The sequence below is a fragment of the Hydra vulgaris genome, chromosome 06 (genome assembly GCF_038396675.1).
Source record: "Hydra vulgaris chromosome 06, alternate assembly HydraT2T_AEP".
In the NCBI taxonomy this organism is placed as follows: Eukaryota; Metazoa; Cnidaria; class Hydrozoa; order Anthoathecata; family Hydridae; genus Hydra; species Hydra vulgaris.
The window spans coordinates 16,589,057-16,594,312 of NC_088925.1; positions in this window are offsets into that span (position 1 = coordinate 16,589,057).

Below are 5,256 nucleotides of genomic sequence, written 5' to 3' on the forward strand. Positions count from 1 at the left end.
GTCACTATTTGCTATTTGATTATTCTTTAATTTGGCAACTGTCTCAAATATCCATTTAAAAAAAATTATTATGTAAAACATTCTAACTACTCAGCATTACGTTCAATTTACGTTCTGAACGTCCTCGACCTTTTTGGAACCAAAATAGTTTTTTTTGGTCAGCGTGGAACGTTCAAAAGACGTCTGAATTGCATTCGAAAGTGTGTTTTTTCATAATTAAACACAGATCAAACAAACATGTAAACTAAAATCTTGTTTCATAAAGAGTTGTTTGAAATAGATTAAGTTGTAAGTTATTGATTTAATTATTATTATTATATTAATATATTATTGCTTTGATTTTTTTTAACAATTTGGTTTAAATTTAGTTTTAGTATAGATGAAATAATAAACCCAAAAAAAAAATTTAGACTATTTTTTTATATAGATAATTATTTATATAAATAAATAAATATAGTTAAAATAAATATAATGATATGATTATACCAATAAAAATCAAAAAAATATATAATTATATAATTATATCAAAAAATGTATTTATGGTGTTTGATAAAACTATAAATATATTCTACATGAACTAAAAATGAAAGGTTTTTGCCCAAAGTTTGTAAAAAGCAAAACAATAATATAAAGTAATAATTTAATTAAGATTAATTAAGTTGATTAAGAGTAATAAAATACTTTTAATCAACAATATCATTGAATAAAAATACTATTAGTATTATATTATATTATAGTATTATATATATATATATATATATATATATATATATATATATATATATATATATATATATATATATATATATATATATATATATATATATATATATATATATATATATATATATATATATATATGGGGATTTCTGTGCGTGATTTTTTATTTTTCTTTGTTTTAGCAATTAAAAGCTAAGACTTAAATTAATATGCATACTATTATGATTTTCTTAAAAAGCATTCATAACAAAAATATTTTTATCATTTTTTAAACTACCTGAATGAATTAAATATATATATTTTGATCATTTTATTTTTTTTGCGAAATAATATCGCTACAGTTTGAAAATAAACAACAATTTTTAAAACGCTATACTTTTGCTAGAAATAACTGATAACTGCCATTTCTCATTGAAAGTATACTAAATAAGAATCGTACAAGTATAATATTTCACTTAAAATACTCACAAGCAATTTATTTTCTTAAAAATATCTACATGAAATTAACAAATTCGCAACTTTCCGTGTGTGACTTCCTGTTCTTATATACATTTTTGTATATATATAAACATACTATATAGAGAGAACATGCAAGTGAGTGCCGATACTTAAACTACTGGTTTTAGTTAGGGCAGCACTTTTTTTTTTAAATAAGTAAAAAATGTTAACAAAGTATTTCTCTCTCTCTCTCTCTCCCTCTCTCTCTCTATATATATTATATATATACATATATATATATATATATATATATATATATATATATATATATATATATATATATATATATATATATATATATATATATAATATACTTATACTGCCGACAGACCAGGGATAGATCCCATAAACAATATAGCTCAATGTGCAAATGCAGTCACCATATGGTTTCTTGAAAATAGACTACTGCTTAATCCAAAAAAAATACAACCTGTCTTATTTGGAATTAGTAATCAAACATTTAAATTTAAAGTCAAAACCTAATTTTTATTTTCAGGTGCAACTCTTGCTGCATTAAATTTGATAAGAGTTCTCGGTATTATCTTAGATTCAACACTCTCTATGGACCAGCACATAAGGAATATTGTAAAATCCTGCAACTACCATATTTGCACACTTCATTAAATTTGTCCATTTCTTACCAAAAGTGCTGGAAAAATAATTACCTGTAGAATTGTAAACTCTCAACTTGATTACTATAAAAGTCTTCTATCTGGAACTTCTCAAAAATATCTAAACAAACTTCAACATTTTCAAAATAAGTTAGCTCTTGTTGTTTGTCAATGTCCTTTTCGTTCACAATCTTTCCGTTCACTCCATTGGTTACCAATATGTCAAATAATATTCGGCAAGGTAAAAAAAAATTTTTGTCAAATTTATGAAAAGTTCTTGGAGGTTTAGTATGAGTATAAGGTTAACTAAATATTTTGTGCATGCACGTGCAATACCAAAAAATTTTACTATTCGAGTCGGAGTCGCGATTTTATTTAGCGACTTCGACTCTGCTAAAAATGTCGCGACTCTGACTCTACAGCCCTGTTTTAAATTTATTGACCCCATAACTAATACCAATTTCTGTTAATGCAAAACTACTAATAGTTGCACATTAACAGAAATCGGTATTTCCTTTGCCTTTTTTATGAACAAAAGAGCTTTCAATAATTCTAACATTTAAATAGATAATAGATGTCAGTATATAGAATGTGGGAAAAACTCAGTATTTTTCAGATCCTTAAATATGATCTTTAACTAATAACTATTATATTATGCAGAATAATAAGTTGTCTTTTTTTTGTTAAAATAAAACTTCTTATTTAATAATAATAATAGTTCAGTAATCTTGATCGCATTTTTGTTATATTCTTTTTTTTATATATTCTATAAATCGTATTTAAATATATATATATATTTTGTATTTTGCAGAAACCATGACCAAGTATGCCGAGAATGAACTAGAAAATTGCGTTGGAGTTATCCTGAAATGAGCGCCAGATAGAAAAGGCGTCGGCGACCGTGAAAAACTAAACCACGGAAACAGTTTTATGATTTTAGACCTGTAATTTGAAATATGTTTTAATCTTGTGTATACTTTTAATTTTGTGTTTTGTTTGTTTTAATTAATAAGGAACACTGGTTGCCGTTTCTGTTATGTTTTCTGAATGCGCCATTTTTGTCCCCAGAACCCTACAAATTCTGTGATTGTTAAAATACTCGCATTTCTTAACAAATGTCTTGTGAACGTTCAAAAGTCGTTCAGAACGTCTTTTAAACGTTTAAAAAGCGTATTTTCTAGACCAATTTTGTATAACTGTACTTAAACGGAAAGTCTTATTTAAGTCTTTTTACGACGTCTTTAGGGCGTCCTAAGAGGACGTCTTTAAGCGTCTAATCTAGAATCAGTTTAGAATGCGTCCGAGACGTTCCGTCTGAACGTTCATTGTACGTTTTTTGAACGTACCTGTGTTTGCTGGGTAATATATTATACTATTTTGTTTAAATTTTTTCTGTATATTCAATAATCCTAGTATAGCTCATATATACGGGCAAAGTATAATGGCAACTGAATTATTGGCTACTGGTACTTGGCAATATCTATAATTGGTCTGTTCAAGAGGTACAATGGTCTCCTTGGGTTTCCTATTACGTTGTTAAATTCTTTTTCGACATCATTAAATTTTCTTTTTTTACAGCTTGTTCTTCCGCATTCTTTATTGTTTATTTCCTTTAACTTTACTGTTATATTTGATTTAAACCAAAACTTTTGATATTTTTTTGCGCTCATTTGCTATTTTTGCTATAATACTATCGGGTTAATTATCCATTTAACCAGTGCAGCTGGTACTCAACTTGGGTAAATGCTTGGACCCATCTGGGTATCATGCATGGTTTCCATTGTGATTCTGTTGGCAGGATCCAACTGGGTCTTATCTGGGATTAGTCTGATTTTTTGATGGGAAATTCCATATTGAACCCAAATTATTTTTGTGAAGCGCGCATTTTCTTAACTATTTTAAGTTCGTTTTTCGCAGGTTTTAAGAATACTTTTTTTTAATTCAAGTGTTTTTTATTTAACATGAGAAAGTTAATATTTATAATAAATTTGCTGAAAAGGCAATAAGTTTATTACGATGTATAATCAGTTTAATAAAACAGATTTAAATTTCATAATACAGCAAAAAAAAAATTCTTATACAATGATTTGATATAAAACTGCTCGTTAATAGTTCTATTCTGCCTCAGTAGTTCTCTCATTACGCCACCATAATGCTTTAAAAACTTTTTGTTATTTATGTGCCCCAAGAAGACCTTAAGGTCTTGTTACAGAGCACCGGAAAAGTGCATATAACCAGGAAGTTCACGCCTCCTTCCTTACCGTGACGCGAAAATATGTTCAGAGCTCGTGTCGAACCTGGATCTCCTGCTTCTAAAGCAAGCGCTCTAACTACTGCACCGCGGCCGCAAACTTGTATTAACTTGTATCGTTTTCCTTCTATAGCGCTACCATTCATATTTACACTAATTTTATAAATTAAAAATAAAGATTTTAATAACATAATACTTTATTGCATATATGCTTCAAAAGAAATTTAGGTTTAAAACATTTATTAATAACATTAGGACATAACATGCAGTGTGCACATATCTTGCCCATAACAAACAAACACAAGGCAACCAAAACACGAGTAAAATATACAAACTGATAAATAAATGGTAAACGTGTAAGATAACCATAGCCAGATTGAAGTAGAGGCCCAGGGAAGGAAAATTTTTTACTACCTTATTTTGTTGTTAAACATTAATCAACTTTAAAAACAGAACACCATTAAATCTCTTAAACAAAAAATTTATTATTATTGGTTAAAAATAACTTGTATAATTAATAAAATACAAAAGCAAATACTGGAGAACTGAAGCCTTAATATGACACAATTTATAATGCTGTTTCAACTCCTTAGTTGCTATCATCAGTTGCAATTACAAGTGCTGACATGCATTCTGCAGGGAATCTAAAACAATGTTATTTTACGGGTAATGTTTGGTGTTACTGATCTTGACATAAGTAGACTATAAAAAAACGACAATAAAGCAAGACTACTATGCTATCATTTAAATTTTTAAGTCTTGACTTAAGTTAACATGACATCAAGTTCTTAATCATCTTGGCTGAGGGTTTGATATATTTTTTTAAATTTTATAAATTCAAAAATAGTCAATATCAATAATATTTTGATTATATCTAACTAAACAATATTATAACTGGAAAATAATTATTTGTTTTAATTTAAACATATTCAAAAACTTAATACAAATGTAGTGACTTATATCACAATAACGATTGTTATTGTGATATAAGTCAAATTGTTATTAAATTTTTTGTTACTATGAAAATCTACTTACAATAATTACAAAGAGTAGAATACTTACATTTATACTCATGATTATTTAAACATAAGAAATTTCAATTATTTTGGACCAAAACGAAGTTAAGGATAGAGTGGCGTATTGGCAATCAGCTAAGCTGGAATGCAAAAAAAAGAC